This window comes from Arvicanthis niloticus, chromosome 2 (genome assembly GCF_011762505.2).
Source record: "Arvicanthis niloticus isolate mArvNil1 chromosome 2, mArvNil1.pat.X, whole genome shotgun sequence".
In the NCBI taxonomy this organism is placed as follows: Eukaryota; Metazoa; Chordata; class Mammalia; order Rodentia; family Muridae; genus Arvicanthis; species Arvicanthis niloticus.
The window spans coordinates 119469531-119491696 of NC_047659.1; positions in this window are offsets into that span (position 1 = coordinate 119469531).

Sequence of the window (22166 nt, forward strand, 5' to 3'; positions counted from 1 at the left end):
CCATTTAAAAACTGGGTAATTTGGTTTGTTGGGGTCTAATTTTTTAAGTTCTTTATTTATTTTGGATATTAGTCTTCTGTTATATGGAGGGTTGGTGAATATATTTTCCCATTCTGCAGGCTACCGTTTTGTCCCATTGATGGTGACCTTTGCCTCACAGAGCTTTTGAGTTTCATGATCCAACTTATTAATTGTTGACCGTAGTGCCTGAGCTATTGGCATTCCTTTCAGGAAGTTTTCTCCAATGTTTTAAGGCATTTCCCCATTTATCTTCTATTAGATTCACTGTGTCTGGTTTATGTTGAGGTCTTTGTTTGATTTGGACGTAAGTTTCATGCAGAGTGATAAATATGGATCTATTTGCATTCTTCTGCATGTAACCACCCAGTTAGACAAGATTCATTTTCTGAAGATGTTTTCTTTTTTTCCATTGTATGGTTTTGTGTTCTTCATCAAAACTCAAGTGTCCATAGGTGTGTGGGTTTATTTATGGGTCTTAAATTCTATTGCATTGATCAACCTGTCTGTTTTTATGTGGTTTTAATTACTAGTGCTCTGTAGTACAGTTTGGAATTGGAGATGGTAATACTTCAAGAAGTTATATTAATAATGAGGATTGTTTTGGATATCCTGAGTTTTTATGTTTTTCTATATGAAGTTGAGAATTTCTCTTTGAAGGTCTGTAAACAATTGTCAGACAATTGGGAATAAATGTTACCTCAAGACCCAGCTATACCACTCTTGAGCATATACCCAAAAGATGTTTCATCATAATACTACAATGGCAGTTGCCCAACCATGTTCATAGCAGCTTTATTCATAATAGTTAGAAACTGGAAACAATGGAATGTCCTTCAACCAAAAAATGAATAGAGAACTTATGGTACATTTAGACAATGGAATACTACTCAGCTGTTTAAAACAAAGATATCAGCCGGGCAGTGGTGGCACACACCTTTAATCCCAGCACTTGGTAGGCAGAGGCATGTAGATTTCTGAGTTTGAGGCCAGCCTGGTCTACAGAGTTAGTTCCAGGACAGCCAAGGCTATACAGAGAAGCCCTGTCTCAAAAAACAAAACAAAACAAAAATAAAAACAACCCAAACAAACAAAAAACAAAACAAAAAAACAAAATCAAAGATATCATGAATTTTCAGGCAAATTTGGGACACTATAAAAAATCATCCTGAGTGATGTAACCCAGACCCAGAAGAAAATGCATGGTATGTACTCACTTAAAAGTGGATATTAGCCACATAAAATACAGGGTAACCATGCTACAAACCACAAACCCAAAGAAGCTAAGTAACAAGTAGGGCCCAAGGAAAGATAATTGAATCTCACAAGTGGAAATAAAATAGACATTGGAAGTGGATAGAGGGAAGGAACTGGTTGAGAAGAGGGGTAAGGAGTGAGATTGGACTGGGGATCAGGTGTTGTGAGGCCAGAGAGGGCCTGGAGAGAGAATAGAAATAAGCAGGAGGGAATCTCTGGGACTAGGCGCCTCCTTGGGGTCTATGCTGATGGCCCTAGCTGAGACTCCTACCACCTGAGGATATGGAGAAGGAAGTGGCCACCTCTTGAAGCCAGGCAGAACTTCCAGTGGAGGGAGAGAGATATCAACCCACCCACAAAACCTTCAATTCAGTGTTTTTTCCTGCCTATGAGATGAGCAGCGATAAAGATGGAGCAGAGATTGGGGAAATGACCAACCAACGACTGCGCCAACTTGAAATTCATCCCATGGGAGAGAGCCAACCCCTTACATATTAATCATACTCTGCTATTCTTGCAGAGAAGAGCCTATCATAGCTGACTTCTGCTAGGCTTCATTCAGGAATTTATGCAAACAGATACAGAGATCCACAGCCAAACACTTTTAGAGCTTACAGAGTCTTGTAGAAGAGTCGGGTAAGACTTAAGGAACCCACTGGTATTAAGGCATCCACAGGAAGACCTACAGAAACAACTAACCTGGGCCCATGGAGTTCATAGAGATTGAACCACCAACCAAAGAACATAAATGTACTGGACCTAGGCCCCCTAAATATATGTAGCCAATGTGCAGTTTGGTCTTTATCTAGATGCCCTACCAGTTGGAGCAGAGACTGTCTCTGACTCTTCTGTCTGCCTTTGGATCTCTTTCCCCTAGCTGGACTTCCTTGTTTGGCCTCAGTGGGAGAGGATAAACTTGGTCCTGATAAAACTTGATGTGCCAAGGTGCTTTAGTACCCACGGAGGGCTTCTCCCTCTTTGAGGAAAAAGAAAAAAGGTAATAGTGAAAGAAGTTTGTGTGGGTGGAAATAGGAAGAGAGGAGGGAGGGGGCTGTGATACGCATAAATAAGTTAATATATGATATAAATAAAGAAAATAATGAAAAATAAGTACTTCAGGGTCAGTTTTTTTTTTTTAAAAGCATACAAATAGCATTTCAAAAACAAAAAAAATTCTCAAAACAAGTAATCAACATTCTCAAAGCCTCTGTTTTAGCTCTGTCTCCAGGTTCTTGCCTTGAGATCCATTCATGATGGACTGTAATTGGGATATGTGGGAAGCCGACAGAAGGCGGATATCATCCTCGAAGCCATCTTGAGCCATATACCCTGATAAGATACTTGATTACAATAGCCTACAACAGCTGAGCACACTCTAATAACATCTTGCTTTAGATACCCAGGATCTTCCCTTGGGTGTGTGAGACTTAAAGCTGTGATTTAGAGCCGAGACTTAAGGGTGTGACTTAGAAATCAGATTTAGAGACAAGGCCTAAGGGCATGACTTAAAGGCCTGACTTAGAGGCGTGGCTTAGAAGTGAGACATATAAAAGGCAGAGGCAGACAGAAGAGTTCAGTACAACTTGGAACTAGGAATTAGGTTCGAGAGTACAACTTACAGTACAACTTGGAGTAGGAATTAGGCATTGAGGAAGAAGACACTTGGACTAGAGAACTTGGAAGAATAATTATTATTATTAGGTATTAAGCACTAGGCACTTGGAGGAAGAACTTGGAATTAGACATTAGGCACTTAGCACTTGGAAGAAGTAACTTGGAACTTGGAGGCACTAGGGACTAGGAACTAGGGACTAGGAACTCAAGACTTTAGACTTGGACTAGGAAGAGAGACTGAAGAATAAACGGGATTGAATCACACTCTGTCTGGTCTCCATTCTTCGAGTCCATTCTCGATCTCTCTCTTGCTGAACCCCAACCCACAGACTGGAGCAGCTTGGGGCAGTGCTGGCTCTAACAGTTTAGCCCCCAAGGCTTTTGGCAGTTCGGGTCCCAACATTGACAGAATGGTCATTTGGGACCCTGTCGCGGCCCGAGCAAAATGTTGAGGCCCGGGCTGCCCCGCGTTTGGTGGCCACTGTATCCCGGTCCAAGCTGCTGCTCTGGTCTGCGGGTCGGGGTTCAGCAAGAGAGAGAGAATGAGGCCGGACTGGAAGAATAGAGACCAGACAGAATGTGTTTCAATCCCGTTTATTCTTCAGTCTCTCTTCCTCTCTCCAAGTCCCAAGTCCTAAATTCCTAGTCCCTAGTTCCTAGTCCCTAGTGCCTCCAAGTTCCAAGTTACCTCTTCCAAGTTCTCTTCCAAGTGCCTGCTTCTCCGTTTTCTCTCTGCTGTGTCTGATTCTCTAAGTGTCTCTACCTAATGTCAAGTAATCTGTTACTTTCTCTGTCTGCCTCTATCCTTTTATATGTCTCACTTCTAAGCCATGCCTTTTGGTCACACCTTTAATCATGCCCTTAGGTCTTGTCTCTAAATCTGATCTCTACACTTCTAAGTCATACTCTTAAGTTACATACCTTTAATCTCACACACCTTTAATCTCACACACCCAAGGTATCTAAACCAGGATTATCAGAGTGTGCTCAGCTGTTGTAGGCTAATGTAATCCAAGTCTCAGTCAGGGTATATGCCTCAAGATGGCTGCAAAGCTGATAGCCGCTTTCTGCTAAAAGTCGGCCCCCAACAGGACCCCAAACCTGGGGTAGAGCAGTTCTCACCATTTCTGGCCCCCAAGAGTGGGGCAGCTCGGGCTGCAACAGGGATATATAAGCAACATAATTTTTTTCTCTCCAAGTTTCTTTTGGTTATGGTGTTTTATCATAGCAATAGAAAACAAACTAGGATATTTTGATATCACAAACTTTTGAGAGATTGAGCAGTATCTAGCATGTTGACCAACATGGTAGGCATACTCAGTGTCTTATTTGTGTTTCAAAAATACATCCTGGGTGTCTTCACCTGAAAGTATCATTATGTGGTCAATCTCCATGTCCAACTATCTTCAGCCTTTTTCTTTCAGCCTCAAACAGGTCTCCTGCCGTGATTGCATTGGGCTGACATCTGCCACAATGACAGGCAGCTATCCTCAGCTTCTGCTCATCTCTGACAGTGAGATCTAGAATGTGTTGCAAATTGCTGTACCTTTGGACAGAGGAAAGAGAAGACCTGTCATCTATATGACAGCATTTCCCCCTGATGTTTCCTATCAAAATTTATTCTCCATTTGTCTTGATGACTTGGCAGCTTCACTTTGTTTAAACAAAAATCTATGTGCACTTAGCTATCATGGGTCTCTGCATTGTCTCAAATTTCATAATTTTAAATTCCCTATGAATTTAAACGCTCCAAATGAAGACTGGATTTCAAGCTAGTAATGTGAAGTATTTACAAATTATGTGTGGATTCCATAAATTCATAAGAAACAAATATTCTAAAACTAGTTGCTGATCGCACTGCCTTTTTTTTTTTTTTTTTTTTTTTTTTTTTTACCTCAACTCTGTAGGTCTTTTATGCTTGTGTGCAGCAACATGGACAATAATAGCAGCATGTCAAAAATCTACCTTGTCATAATCTAAACACCCACTTGTTCATTCAATTTTTCTCATGCAGAATGCAGTTTACTAAAACTGTTCTTCTCTCTGGGTGATAGATCAGAACATACTACACCTAACCTCTGAGCAGGTGGGATTATTTTTAATGCTGTTCTGTGAAATGTCAAGAGGAGAAAGTGTGGGGCACTCCAAAATATAAAGAGATAGCTTTGGAAAACCTCGAAGCCCTAGAGATCGGAAGCTTGACAGGTCATGCATCATTTTTCCTGGCCAAAATGAATTGAACCCATCACTAGCAAACTAAATGTAATCGGGACCTTGATTTGAATCATAAATTGTGTTTAAATTACAGGTAGCAGGGCATCAGGGATAGATATAAGAGAAAGAAGTTTATAAAAGCTTGTACATGTGTGATCATCCCTTTCTTGGAGTTTTTGAGGGGTTTCTTTTGAAAATACTCTTGTAAACCATTTTCAGACACTAGGCACATATGTACATTTGCTTGAGAAAGGAGAAAGGGAAAGGAGGGATGGATGTGATAGGGATGCAGAGATGCAGGGAAGGAGGAATCAAGAGAGAAGAGAAAACAAAGTGGTCCTTGAGTAGTCACAGTAGTTCAACTGGAACCTACCATGACCCCTCCAAAGGACACTGAGCATGAAAACTGAGGCATTTGCTTTTCTGAGGGCAGGGTCCACACAGAGGCTACTCTTTAGTGAGGAAAAGTTCAAAGATGGCCGACTATTATACCAGCCAAATAATAGAGCCATCTTCTACCTTGTTGTGGCCTCCACAAACATTAATAGTCCTGTCATGGAGAGATGACACATTGAAATCCAGGACATCCTTAATTGCCGGCTTTTGAGTGAAGACAGGTACTTTGCAGATTAGGTGCTTCAAAATGTACCCACTCTCAGAAAAAAAGACACAGTTCACGGGGGAGTTCTTTGTAGTGTAAGACTGTCTAAATAATCTCAGAGGAAGGGGAATTGTGGTTTGGCTATGACATCTGTCATGAGTAGGAATTCTGAAGGTGAAATCCAAAGAGACAGAGATAGGAACTAGACACTGCTAACAAGGCCAAGTGATGAGTGCAGGGATATCAAAGCCTCTTCTTACCTGTTTGTTACCATATAACTATTTAACATAAGAGGATATTCTCTAATTTAAAAAAATAAAACCTTACTCAAAAGGTACACAAGGACAGAGCAAATTACAAACATGAGCCAACTCTACACTGTCTTTAGGTAATTCACTGTACATTTTGGCAATGCACAGCACTGTGAATAGTACTCCACATGTTGTTGTGATTCACTGTACACTGAAATGCTTCCTCGCACATCATGGTAATGTACTACATGTAGTTGTGATGCACTTCATATTGTGATGATGCACTGCAGCTCTGATCATTTGACTGGGAGAGAGAGAGAAAGGAAAGGTGATGCTGTTCTGTACATTGTGGTGATGCTGTGCTGCACATTGTGGAGATATGATGTACAACGCATACAGGCACTTTATTTTTGGTGATGCATTGTTCTGCATATTGTGGTGATACACCGTACATTGTGGTGATGCACTGAATGTCAGAGAGATGCTCTGCACATTGTGGTGAAGCACTTCACACTGAGTGCTGAAAATAAAATAGAAATAGGAGTATAGGAAAAGTTGTTTCATCCAATCACCAAGCTCAGTAAAGATGGAGTGGCTGTGCTCATGGGTAATATAGCATTTGAGAGAAAGTATTTCATAAGATGATAAGATATACACTTTTGTTTTGAGAAAAGGTCTTTCTATATTGCCATGGATGACCAGGACCTTCTTATCCTCCTGCCTCAACTTTTAAGTACTATGATTGCAGGTATGTACCAGAATGGAGAGAGAGAGAGAGAGAGAGAGAGAGAAAGACAGAGAGAGAGAGACAGAGACAGAGACAGAGACAGAGACAGAGACAGAGACAGAGACAGATATTTGGAAATCCTAAAAATTGCAACATACAAACCAACCAAAAAGCAGAGCCTCAAACATAAAGCATCAACTCAGATATAAGAGAAATAATTATGAATGTCAATACTTCTATTTCAGTAATTAGTAGAATATCTGGACATTAATAAAAACAGAAAAATTTAATAGTATGATTCAAAAATACTTAACAGACACACATAGAAGTCTTAAGCACATGATAGACAGAAGAGCACACACATGTTTCATGTACATGTAGAAAGGACATTTTCCAAGAAAACCTACATGTGAGGTCATTTTGGAAGCTCCAGTAAACTGAAAAGAATTGAAATAATCAACTGTGTTTGCCACTCATGATGGAATTAATTTATCAAGTAATTAAGCAAACTAAAATGGTTCTTTTAATTTTTAGAAATTAAAGAAGATTCTCTCATGTAAAAATTAAATCAAGTAGAAAACAAAAGGTAATTAAGAAAATACTTTGAGGGGACACTCTAAAACCAAAAGATAGTGAAGCATGCTTAGGTCGAAAAATTTCTGCTGTAATTCCTTGTATTAAAATGATAACAACTTCAAATCAATGCTATCATCAGTAGCTTGAACACCAGGAAAAAGGAGTAAACTACATCAAAGCCATAAAAAAGGAAACTAGAGGGACGATAATGCAAGTTACTGGAATAAGATATAAAACATAGTCAGTAAGCAAGGCAGTAGTTAGTTCTTTCAAAGATAAGTACATATGACAAACTTTCAAGGAGATTTATCAGTAAAAAATATTCGCATCTCAAAGGAATCAAGATCAAACAAGAGGACATCAATATGTCCATGCTAAAGACCATGATATCTGAATAACAGATAGCCAAGAAAGACTACGTACATGATACCCAGCAACTTCCTAGAAGGATGAAAACTGAATTAGCATGCCTTAGAAAACCTAAGTAGATGTAAAAAATACAATAAACAAACAGAATCAAAACCTGAAAAATCAATTCATAAAAACCAAACCAAAACAAAAAAGAAACCAACCAGCCAACCAAACTAACCAATCAACCAACCAACCAATCAACCAAGCAAACAGATAGACAAACAAACAAAAAACTGTAATCCAGAACTTGAGGTCTAAGTACCTTAAGAGTGATCTATGGATTGTTGCAATGACGCTGGTTGTCAATGTGACTACACCTGCAGTTAATTAAAACACAAGCAGCTTGAGTACTCCTGTAAAGGATTTTTCTTGATTGAAATCTTTGAAGTAGGAAGATTCATCCTAAATCTTCTGAGGTGGGAAGACTCACACTAAATCTGAGCCATGCACACCTTCTGGTGGCAGACTATAAAGGACAAAGGAGAAAGAAAATTTTGCTTTTTGCCTGTTTTCCCACACTGTAGCTGTGAAGTTCATTCCTACCTTGGCATTAGAAACTGTTCTTTCTAGATTTTGATATATACTGAAGACCAGGTGAGACATCCAGCTTTGTGGACTAAGTAACTACTAGATTCTTGGATTTTTCTCCAGTAGACAGCCATTGCTGGATTACCTGGACTAGCTGGCTAGAGTTTATAAGCCACTCTAATAAATTTTCTCTGTCTGTCTGTCTATCTGTCTGTCTGTCTGTCTGTCTGTCTATCAATCTCTATATCTTCATCCTATCAGTTCTGTTTCTCTAGATAGTCCTGACTAATACAATTGTAGAGTATTAAAGAACTAATACCACGTTTTCACTAACTCTTGAAAGAAACTAGAAGAGGAAATACTTTTTAACATATTCTATTTGCCTAAGATTATTCTGATCCCTAACTAGACAAAGATATCACAAGAGAAAAAAAGAAGCTAGGATCACCTTCAACTATTTATGAGAAACTCTCAATGAAGCAACAGAGCACTGAATTCAGAAACACAGTATCTTACAATCTTCTTCTATTGCCATGTGCTGTTTACCACACTAAAATGATCTCAGTTTCACATCTGAGGAGATTTTCTGTCTTGTATTTTAGTCCACATTCTCTAGAGAAACAGGATCAATGTGTTCTGAATTGACAGAAACAAAAATCAATAGAATTTGAGTACAAACATAATATGCTTACATTGTGTTAACCCTGTTTACAGAAGTAGGTGTAAAGATGCTTGCTTTCCCATTGATATCTCATAACTTAAATACCATGTTAGAAACATAATTCTTAAATGATAAAGTAGATATATACTGTGTCACATAATAACGGAATTAAAAAGTAAATGGACATATTTAGGCAGCATATATTTTATATATTTATTTGTTCTTTATATGTTGCTACATACACATTTATACAAACAAAAGTATACATAATAAAAATGGGAAGAAATATGTATGATAATTACTTCCACTTTTGTAACTGATAATGTGACTGTAACTAGAAGTTATAGTTTTTATCAACTACTGATCTCCTGTGGTCTGTGCTTTTGTTATAACACACTTCAACTCTAGGTGTTTTTGTTTTTGTTTTTTTTTTTAAACCTGGTAGACTGACCTAAATCTTTATTCTTAAAAAGTCCAGAGAGGCTATTAGCAGTCCTTCTTTATAGTCTTTTGTTCATGTATTCACAGGTCATAGTAATACTGAAAGCAATTGTTAGCTTTACAGTAATTGTAGAGGAAGGGATGTCTGGCTTTTGTCTCATTAGGGTCACTTCTTAAAAAGGTTCTCCCATCTCAGGACATAACACAGCCAGTCAGCCAAGCATATAATATGTGGACTTCAGTTTGTGGTTATCAAAAATATGCTATTATTTTACTATAGGTAAGTGCCGTGACTCCATTTGCATCTACAAATACATAGACCATTTTTATAATATACTGATACCGAGTCATAATTTATATAGCATCCTAGGAAATCTTGCTTCAGCATTCCAAATTATTGCCATCTTTTTCCTGCTTTAACTGAATCTTCAAAAGTGCAGTCTATGGTTTTATCAATATAGTTGCTTCAGGATGATAGACTATGCTAAGACCAGTACATTTTAGGAGTTATGGGCCTATTGCCATACTTCATTTGCAGTGATGTGTGTTCCATCCTCAGATGCAATACTGTGTAGAATATCATAATGTGGGATAAAGCGTTCTGTAAATCAATGGGTGGTAGTTTTGACAAAAGCTTTGTAGGCAGAGAAGGCAAATGTACACGTAGAGAATGCCTTCCAGTAAAAAAAAAATACTTATGTGATAGAAGTGGTTCAGTATAATCTTAATTATATCTGGCAATTGATCCTTGCTAGTGGTTCAATGGTACCTCCATTTGGCATATTGGGCAGTCACTCAGAGGTCACCTTTGGTAGTTGGTATTGGTGAAACCCTTGCACGAAAACCAATATTACTAAGACCCTGCTTAACTCCCATATGGTCCAACATTTTCTACTGAACTTGGATGATAACAGAAAAACAGGAAAGACTGACTGCAATCCATGGAATAAATCATCCTACTCTCATTATTAAAATGTTTTCCTATTGATGTTGTGATTGGGGAAACATTTACAAGAAATAGAAATATCATTTTCTTCCCACTCAGAGGGATCTATCTTCATATTGCTTTTGAAATTTTAATATTACTTACTTCCAATCATACTTCAAGTTTCTGGCTATTTAGCTAAACCATTCATTGGTCAGACAATGAATCTGTAATAATCATATATCTATAATTTCTCTTTCCAAGAATATGAGCAACCAGAGGTACTGTGTGAGCTTCTATGATTTTCTTTCATCATCAACCCTCATGAATGTCTTACAAAAAGCTGTAACACTAGAACCATCTGCTTTGAAATAATGCATGCCTATCATGCAGAAATATCTGTAGATCAGGTTCCAATCTTCCCATCTTCAGTCACCTGAATTTTAAGAACTCTCCAGAAACTTACAGGTGCAGACTAACAGGGGAAAGGCAGTACGTTATTAGTAGAGCCCATGTCGCTTAATGTGACATACACAGGTCACAGGTCTTTATGGCCCATGTGTGTGTGTGTGTACACACACACACACACATATATATGTATATATAATATATATATATTATATATATATATATTTGATGATACTGTACATCTGTACGTACTTAATTTTGTTATTTTTGTTGATCAGATAATGCCCAGTTCATGATGGACAGAGAAAGTCATGTGATATGTTTGTGGCTCACAGTTAAGTGTTTCATCCCTCCTAAGGCCTCCAAATAACCCAAATCTGAGTCTCAAACGGAAAGTCATCATCTACGTTACAATATGTTAGTTACTCTCTTGTTTGTTTAATTCAATACCCTGACAAAATCACCCTCATGGAGAAAGGTTGTATTTAGGATTACACTTCCAAAAAGATACAATCGATCATCATAGAAAAAACACAGCAGTAGGCAGGAAGGGCATGGTGGAGGTAGCAGGGTTTTGCTGACCACAGAAGAGGTTGGTTGGTCTGCTGGAAGTAGAGTGGGGCCTTTTGAGGAGGATTTGGGGTCCAACTATAAAACCTCAAAGCTCACCCCTTGTGAGTCATTTCCCCAGCTGAGTTTTCATCTCCTCAAGTTTCCACTACCATCCCAAATAGCCCCACACTTGGTGATCAAATATTAAAACTCATTAGCTTATGGGAGAAATTTTTATATTCAAACCACAATAGATGGGAACTCTGCTTTCAGCATCCCCAATGGAATGCACTATGATTTGCTTAAAGGAGCTTGCCAAAGGCTCCAGATATTAATCTTCTGTCAACCTGACTCTTCAAGTATCAGTGGCTCTTCTGCATCACATGACTGAATAAACATCTTGTGTGGCAGTCAGCCCCCGTCTCTCCAAACAACCTTCTCTTTCTGCCCCCACTAAAAACAAGTGGCTATTAGGATCACTCAGCAAGGGGAGTGAGGTGGCACACTCAAATGAAGACTGTGTTGCCTCCAAATTTCAAAGACTCGCTGTCTCTTGTTGTCAGTTATAAGAATGATCAGATGCGGGGGCTGGTTAAGAGCACTGACTGCTCTTCCAGAGGTCCTGAGTTCAATTCCCAGCAACCACATGATGGCTCACAACCATCTGTAATGGGATCCAATGCCCTCTTCTGGTGTGTCTAAAGACAGAGACAGTGTACTCACATACATGAAATAAATAAATAAATGTTTTTAAAAAAATAAGATTGCGGGCCCAACAAGATGGCTCAGTGGGTAAAGTACTGGCACCCAGACTGAGGACCAGAGTGCTACATCTGGAATCTGCAGTGGCCTCCACATGCAAACTGTGGCACTCGTACACCTGTGCTTCCTCCCTTCCTCTCCTTCCCACCCCCACCCCCACCCCCGCAAAAAGAATGATCAGATGCAATAACTTGTTCATTTTAGGATGGCTCTCAACACAATCTATATGAATAGACACCTAGAAATTTCAAGAAAATTGATGGCTCCTGAATCTCTGTTGGATTTACTTATAGCCCTCTAGCACACAAATAAATATAGAGCAGTGTTGTATTTTCCTTGCCAGATCTACTCAGGATATCCATGTAACAGAGCAGTGTAGTATCTTGTGGCAAGGCAAGGTGATGGAGTTCCCTGAGAACCAAATAATAAACATAGGTCTGGAGTCTGGAAAGATACCTGAGGCTGGGACCAGGATTATGTAATGCTGGTATTCCCAACTGAAGTCAAACTTCTGATGAGTTTGGTATAATGTTCTGGCCCCCAAATGCTTTTGCTGGAATAACAGGAGATATATTTATTTCCTCAAACAATAAAAACACATCTGGCACTGCAGCTGCAATTGGGGTCTCCCATCTAATTAAGTTTATAACATGCTACTGTCATTCACCAACTTCCATCTGTCTTTTGCTCAGGCTAGTAGGTGGGAAGGAGGTACAGAGGAAGCTATCTCACTTTCATCAGTCATGTTCTCAGGTTTGTGCTAATCCTCTAAATTCATCCAAAATATATTGTTACTTTTAGTTTACTACTTTCTTAGGTAGAAAACATTCTGTGGTGTTCTTTATAGCTGGTCCTAATATAATAGCAATATTGGTTAGTATTTATTGCCAGCTTGATATTATTTAGAACTACCTGAGATTATGTAATTTCAATTGAAACTATCCTGGGTACAATTTGCCTGAGGGCATACATGAAGGGTATTGTCTTGGTAGCTAGTTGATGTAGGAGGGACAAGTTCACTTTGAGAAGTTATATCCCTAATTCCATCCCTAAGCAGATGGTTCTGGATTTTATAAGCAAGTTAGCTGAGATTAAGCGAGTGAGTAAGCCAGTAAGCAGTGTTTCTCCACGGTTTCTGCTTGAGTTCCTGTCCTGACTTCACTCAGTGATTGTGACCTGAAAATGTAAACCAAATTATTCCTTTCCTCCCCAAGTCACCTTTGGTCAGAGAGTTTTATCACAGGGACAAAATGAAAGTAGAACACTAGTCCTCACTTCACAGGTCTGGAGATTGATACAAAGATTTTGTTTACTTAAGAGTGTATCTGCCATATGTATGCATTTTAGAATTGAGGAAACAACTATAGCATTGGCCCATGGCCTGAGAGATTCAGAGTCTCAAGTCAACTGTGTATGAAATACTTGAATACTTCTATGCTTGCACTAACTGCTTATATCCTGCAGCTGTAGGGCTGAGGCTTTTAAAAATGAAACCTAGAATCTTATCCTATGAATGATTGTTTATAGCAGAATTTAAATTTCTTCCCTTGCAGGTGCCTACTGTTAGAGTGTGTTCATCTGTTGCTTTTTTCTCTAGCCCAGCAACATAAGAAGCAATCAGCTACCCTCATTACAGTTGGTAGTTTGACAAAAGCATTTGAATGTATTATCTGCTCAGTCATCTAGATCCTTGCTTTCCATCAGTGTTTGATTGGAAGTATCCAATGGTGATATTATGTTTGTTTATATTAACAGATTTTTGCTATCACTTCTCAGTGCCTTGTTTACTATTGGAAATGAAGACATTAGTGACTTTAATCAGATTGGAAATACAAGTCCAGAAATATCAGTAGATTAGACATTTAGGTGGTTGAATTTAATGATTTGTGAGTTGTATGTTAATGACACTTTTAGAAACAGAAGTTAAACACCACTTACAGAACCACCTGAAATTCCTTTTCTTAATTATTCTCTAAGGAAAAGTAAAAAATGACACATACAATAAAATTGCGAAGGAACACAAAGAATTATCTACACTAACAAATATTTAAGTATTAACTTTATAGTTTTGTTGTTTTTAATAGACATTTAAAGGTTTTTTTGAGTTTTGGAATTAAAGGGACAGTTACCATTTCACTGCAATGAAATTAAAAAAATGTTAAATTAAATTAAAACAATCAAGGAAAGTATATGAAGGTCTTATAAAATCAATGTTTGTATGACCTACCTGGGTACTACAACATAGTATAAAAATAAAAGTGTACATAAAATGTTTGGAATTCTTAGAAACTATAAAGGCCCAGAAATAGAATATAATAACTATATGATTAAGATTCCTTTGCAAAGAATCAAATTGGATTTCAAATACATTATTTAATAGGAATCTCTAGGAAAGCTGTGCCGCTTCAGAAAAATATTATTACTGTTCATGAAATTTGCCCAAATAAATTCTAGTTAATGAAATCAATTTGGGTGTCCCAATGTAATAAACATTGGAACATTGTGTTAGAAAGTGAGACAAACATCTTTAGTACCCTGAAACACACTTGGCTTAAGGTATGGTAGAGCTGTCACTACAACCCAGTCTATGAGCTACATGTCCCTGCAATAGTGATGTGTTACACTCAATGTGTCTGACATTTATCATCTACAAAGATGATAATTTTGGATGGAGTCTGAGAGGACATATTTCTCACTGTACAGGCTTCAAGATATTTAACATATTCTAGAACGTTAAGGCACTAGCTGTACTTTAGAGATAATGAAAGCCAGACTTAGATCCAGGATAGAAAATTCAAATTCCATTCTCAGTCAATTTAATGCTTTAAAATTAAAATGCTTTTAAAAAACAAATTGATAATCGTATAAAAAGTTTCCCCATGATACTCCTTCAAATATGTGTTTTTCAAAAAAAAAAATTGATATTTTTGTCAGATATGCTTGCAATTAATTAAAGGGAATTTCAAACACACCAAAGAACCACAGTTCAGTTGCTCTTGCACATTATTGTAACAGATTAGCACGTACTCAGAAACAAATAGTTTTCATTCCATACTTTGTAATGTAATCTCCAAGAAATCTATGAAGGGCTGGAGAGATGGCTCAGAGTTAAGAGCATTGGCTGCTCTTCTAGAGGTCCTGTGTGTTCAATTCCCAGCAACCACATGGAGGCTCACAACCATCTACAGTAAGATCTGGTGCCCTTTTCTGGCCTGCAGGAATACATGCAGTACAGAGCACAGAGTACTGTATACATAATAAATAAATTTTTATTTTAAAAAATAAAAAAAGAAAAGAAACCTATGAAATGTGTAACTATGTATGTATGTATGTGTGTGTGTATGTATGTATGCTGGAGTCTAAGCATGACAGTTCTCAATAATTTCTAGAATGATTGGTAACTTTGATTTTCCCCACTGGGAAAATTTGTTGCCTGTGGTCCTGCATTCCACCTCATTGCAGTGTGTGGGAACTCAACTGGGCAGACTAAGTGCAGAGTGCTAGACTTCATTTACTTTGTGCTGCCATCAGGTGCTGAGCTAGTGGAGAGCGCTGATAACAATGAATGCTCAGGAGATGGGAAAACTCAGCATAAGGTGTGGGTCTCAATCTGAATGAGAAACAACACATCCTGAGGCCAAAGCTGGGGTTCCTTAACTCCGGAACATCCACTGCTGGAAATCATGAACATCCACTGCTGGAAATCATGAAGCGAGATGAGGAACTGAGGAGGCCCACAGGCTGAGGATGAGTCCCAAGGCGGTGGGTGGGGTGCTTCTGGCTTAGCTCATTGGTAATTGCCTTTAGCTCATGATTTTCTGGGAGCATGGAGGGGTCTGTAGGCGAAGGCTTTCTCTACGCTCCCCAACACACTCTCCATGGTAGCTCTTGATAAGAAAGGCAGCCCATGCTTATCCATACAATTTATTGACTATTCAATGTGGAAGATGGGCCCATACAACTTCCTCAGCGTGGACCAAAGATCAAATACCTTTTGCAGGAAGGAATATCCAGGAAGGGAAGCTTATTGTCTAAACCCTCAGGACCCATTTAGATACCTCATTAGCATGGAGAACTCTTTTCTGATCTGTGACCATTGGTTACATTTTATGTGGGGAATGTGGCAACATGTTCCAGGCCTGGAATCTGGTAGGAAGCAGGGAAATGACTACCATCTTAAAATGGGTGCCAGGGTCTCTGAACTCACCCAACCTTACAAAGTTTCCTGGCACAGTGCACTGCAGCACAGTTGCCCATGTCATAGTCCTACTATGGCAAGTGTGGCCTTTGTGCTCTCTTTCCTGTAGGGTGCGGAGGACCTCTTGGTTTCTAGAATGTTCCATCTCTGGTCATGACCATTCCAGAGATGTTCTGGCTGCTGATTTAAATAAGTGAAGCACAGATGAAATTTTGGTTGCAGTGAAAGTACAGTGGAATTACACAATAATTGTAAATGCATGGTGCTTCACATTAACATGACATAATCCTTAGATAAAATTAATTTTTTAAAATGTGTACAGTTTTACAAAAGTTGCTAAGGTGACTTGAGAGCCCTAAGATGAACACGGGTATGAAATAAGAATTATAACTATATACATTCGAAACAAAAGGAGTGTTGTACATCAGCAGTTCTGTAACTAGCAGGCTTTAGGTGAATCAAGGACATCAGAGCACTATATTCTAGTACCACTGGTGAAGACCTGGTGGTCTTCACCAACTCTGACAAGGTGGTACTGAGTACTAGAATGTAATAATAAGTAAATAGATAGTAAATGATAGAAATAAGGCTACATGGTATCAGACTAGGTACTTACTGATAGTAAGAAGGGAGAACCTAGGACAGTTCACTTGGAAACATTGGTAGAAGTCATGTTTAGTTTGTTATAGATACAAGTATATCTATAACATGAAGATAGTTATATGATATTTACATGAAGATAGTTATAGGTCTGTGGACAGGTATGTGTTTTGTTGTTCTATCAGATGAGATGGTTTTGGAAAAACAATATCCCTGCAGCAGTGGACATATTTAGAGTCCAGACTTTTGTTTTTTTCTTAACAACAGGAGCAGGAGCTTTTCAGCCGAATGGCTGATTCTGAGACGGGGCCATTAAAATTACAGTATGAGAAAACAGCATGTGTTTTGAGAAAGTGAGGGAGTGGTAAAATAAACAAAACTACCTCCTTGAAGGATTGTAAGAAACCCAGGTTTCAACCAAAAAAAAAAAGACTCCCAATGGAAGCTGGGTTATAGTGCAAAACAGACATTCATGAGTTCATATTACATGTGGTTGTTTTATATAAATAAGAAGGCTCATGTATTTAAACACTTGGTACCCAGTTGATGGTGCTGTCTGGCAAGGCTATGGAGCCTCTATGAGAACTTTATGACATAGGACCTTGCTGGAACAAGTATATGTCTAGAGGTGGGTTTGTGGGCATATAGCCTACCCTACTTCCTGTTCTCTCCCTCTCCCTCTCCCTCTCCCTCTCCCTCTCCCTCTCCCTCTCCCTCTCCCTCTCCCTCTCCCTCTCCCTCTCCCTCTCCCTCTCCCTCTCCCTCTCCCTCTCCCTCTCCCTCTCCCTCTCCCTTTCCCTCCCCTCCCCCTCTCTCCACTATGTGCAGAAGAAAGTTGATTAGCCAGCTTCCCTTCATGCCACCATGCTTTGCCTGTTTGTTGACAGGCCTTTCCTTTCAATGATGAATTCTGTTTCTCTGGAAGAAAAAATCTAAAATAAATATATTTCCCCTAAGTTACTTTTGTGTATTTTACTACAACATCAGACAAATAACTAATACAATGGCTGAGTAAATGAACCAAAAGCATAGAATATAAGTCTGCCAGGCAGAGGGTTTACAAGGAGCCTAGGTGGGAGTTGTATTCTGAGAGGAAATGAAGCTTGATGCCTCATTTCTTAAGAGTGAGAATACTGACTGGCTTCCTTCCAAATAGTACTGTGTAGAAATGGCAGAAAATGTAGCTTTTAGAACAAAAACCTGACAGACAATACCTCAACCACATTAGTATCAAGAGAGACATGTTATGTTGAAAGGATGCATCCTTGCTTGATAAACTGTGGAGAAAATGTCACTTTCCCACTCTGTAATCTTCCTGGCAAACCCAGTAATTCCTAATATAATCATAAGAAAAACATGAGACAATCTCAGATGAAATTTCTAAAAATACCTGACTGATATTTCTGATCAGAAGTAAGGGTGTGAGAAGAATAGGAAGAGATATTTCAAGAAAATGGTAACCGAATAAAAGCTGGTGACACTGCCAGACCATTAACACGAGAGATTTTACTAAAAACAGGTAGAAAAGGACATTAGAGAAAGACTACGTTTTCAAAAAATAAGAAGTATAAACAATAAATCAAAACTTGTGCACACCTATAGAAAAGCTTACAGTATGTACTGTATACATTTATTTGATTTCTAGAGGTTAAAGGGACAGATTGCTAATGCAATGGTCTATATTCATTTGCATCCATTAATTATTAGGATGTCAATCAGACAAATTAGAAAGGATCTGTAAGATTTGAACGGCACAGCTAAACCACTATTGATTTGTTGGATAGAGGATATATACTATATATTACTTTCAAATATGAATAGGTCACTTTTATATTTTAATTAAGCCTGGATGCATACTCAGCAAGCATACTAAGATATTTTCGAAGAGTAGCTCAGTGTTATTATCTGACCACAGTAACAATGAAGTTAGAGATCAATTACAAAGAGAAGGATGAAAATGCTATAATCCTAGTTATTTGTACTCTAGTGTGTAGCCCAGGCATCTGGAGCTTTAAGACTCCAGGAGGTTGAGGCATAACTCAGGGAAAGCACTTATCTAGCATGGGCGAGGCCCTAAAATCCATTCTCAACACTAAAAGAAACAAAGAAACAAATTCCAAGCAACCAGCAGTGCACCCTGGGTGCAGCTTGGAAGTGTAACCTGCTGTCCTTTCATGTGTAACACCAATCATAAAAGCTCTTTGAAAGTGGCTTCAGTTTCCACTCTGTAAAAAAACAAAAGACAAAACAAACTGTGGGCTGCTATTGCACAAATATCTCCTTTGTATTTTAAAATGCATCTCAGAAGTGATTTAGTACCCTTCCATACCCACTACAAGAGTCCTGACTATCAAAACACGGTGCACGTTCTTTTACCCAAGAGAAGCACATGGAAAGTTCTTTGGGTGGGAGGAAAAAAAATCGAAATGACATTTGAATTGGCCCCATGTGGTTCAGTTACTTCTCAATATAGCACGAATTCTTTTTAATTTAATGGATTTGTTACAAATTTCCTGAAAAGATTTTTCAGAAGGAAGCTATGAATTAGCAGCTCAGCAGCCCACCAAGGAAGTCATTATGCACCAAGCTCCAAGCTGAGATAATCAAATAATAACTGGCAATTTATAGCTTCCAAAGTAATATCCTTAAATATGGAATTGTGAAAGGGAACATTTACCTGTAGTGTTACTGCAGTGGAGATGATTAGTTTTTGAAACAACACATAAAATCTTTTCCCTGATGACCATCTGGCCCTGCCTTTGAGATATGTAGGTGCTGGATACTGGTCCATATCAACTTTGTCTCTGTGGTTTCTACTGCTGGTATTGTAGCAGGATGCAAGGATACAGGAAATGTTCCAGTCATGATTCTCTTGGCTACAGTCACATATCAGACAGAAAGGAACTAATGTGAGTAGAGGTTTATTTAGGCTCACAGTTCATAGGAATACAGACCACCACACTGGGGAAAGCATGTAAGCAGGAATAGCTCCCAACTGTGGTAATGCTGAGTGGGCTTGTCATTTTTGAGTTGTCAGTCAAGAAATTGATCTGTTGTTCGGATGTTCTGTTTTTGCTTTTTGCACTTGTTCCGTTTTTATACCCCATGGGACTCCAGCCCATGGGCTAGGACCTCACACATTCATGATGTTTCTTCTCATCTCATCTCATCATATGCGTCTTCATAGAAGCAGATTTCAAGTACAGTCAAATAAACAGTAAAGAGTAAGCATCACAGGGATCTTGCAACAATACTTTAATTAGTTTTAATTACTATACTGCTAAAGAAATGCAAGTAAGAGGGGCTACGGAGAACAATACCACAATGGGCTGAAGTCTGAGAACGTCCAGTGTTGGGATAAGAGATGTTCCTCCAGCACATTAACATTGACAATATGGTAACTAGTTCAACTGCTTCATTTATTATAATGAATATTTTTTAAAAAAATTACTACCCCAAAGTGTATATTAACAAATCAAAAGTACAAACTTAGGATTTTCCTGGAATTTTAATTTTTCATTGCTTTCTGTGTACATTTTTGAAAGGTGTGGTTCAAAAGTTTATTTTTTTCACATCAAAATGAATTATTGGGATATTTGAGAGACCACACTGGATGCAAAAGAAGGGTTTTATTTCTGCTGAGGAATGTATAATGAACCACGCACCCCATCTGGGCAGCTGTTGATTCCACCTTGCAATAAAGTCTTTCATAGCCAAATAACTACATCTCCACAATGGTGGCTTAGGTACTCCTGTGGAATTTGTTAATGAGTGCACTTGTTTAATTCCTCATGAGAATGTAGATCCTCAAGAACAGGCCAAGGCAATATATTTTCCGTGACAACTTGAATTCCCTTTTGTGCTCTTAATGGAAAATGGAGTTTTCAAGCACTAAGAAATTTGAATGGGAATGTCATCTCAGAGTCACACTGTGTCTTAATCTTCAAGACTATCCATCTCCAAATTCTGGCTAAGGTGCATATTATCTCCATACCTTTAAAAGGGGATAGTAATTTGATGTCTCATCAATTTTGAGGTAAAATTAAGTCTTTTTAATAAAAGTAAAATACTTGTACCTTGGTGGAACAAATACAAAAGAGTTAGAATGTGTTAGCTCACAGCTGTACCTGTTATTCACCTTGGTGAGCAGATTCAGTTTCTAAGGCTGAGTGGGCTCTTTGCCTCTTAGTATGTCTTGTCTACCTAACATGCTGTATTAAATACAAAATTATGTATTTTTCAATAAATTGGTATTAACAGCAGTAATATCTATAAAGTAATGAAATTCTTGTGTCTCTGTCTACTCTTTATATGGTTCAATATTTAAAACTGTTGATGGGCTGGTCTCACTGCTGTGAGCAGTGGGAACCTCATATTTCACATGAGTTCTCAGCAGCTTTCTTAGACTAGGCCAAGTATTGGATGAATGACCATCAGTAAATTAATCTTGTGAAGTCAATCACTTATGTTAATATAGTGTGGTGACAAGGAGAAGCAAATACCACCACTACAGTTATATAACTAAAACTCTGAGGAATGGCTAGCCTGAGCTGTGTCTGACTTTTATAGAAACCTTTAAGAAAAGCAGCTGTTATTCGCCATTTTTCATAATCAAAGGAACATTCTTTCCCAGATAACTTCTTAATGGCCATCCACCCAGGATGCAGCAGCCAAGGTCTGACTGGTCTCAGTGCCCACCATGTAATTCTTCTTCTACCATGTAATTTGTACAGGACACTTTTTTACCTTCCCATGATTATAGTATAATAGAGAGATCTAGTGGTCTACTCTGAGCTTCCAGACAGAGTTTGTGTTGTCACGCATGGGAGTTTGGTAAATAATGTTTGCATTGTTAAAAATAAGTGAGTGTCCAGCATGTAGCTCACCTTGTAAAGTGGTAGATACTTTATTATCTTATTTTATTACTTCACTCACGTCTGGCTCTGAAGTTAAATGGCTTACTGGTAGGATTTAAAGAAGAACAGTAATAAAATGTCTCTATTTGCCCATGATATACTATTCATTAACTATTATATCAGGAAATCAGACTAAGACGAGGAAGCTGTGTCTGCATCAAAATGAAGGCTAAAGATTAAGGAGATGAGGGTTGAGATAGATTGGGATTTAAGGAAAATCTGAAAGTTGGGCCCTATGGGGTTGGCCTTTATGATCTTGAAGCAAACTAGGAATCTGGCAGCTATCCTTGAATCAAGGGCAGTTGTGATTTGCTAAGAACATGTTCCTAGGAGAAGCTAGGAGTAAGATAAGGTGCCCTAGGGAAAAATGAAGACCCATTATTGGCTTGTTCTGTGGATAGATTATAAATTAGAACCAGGTTTGTCTAATGCTTCTTAAAGTTATAGTAGAGAATTTTGTTTGTTGTGGCCATTCATTGGCTGAGTACTAATCAGGGTAGGGAGTC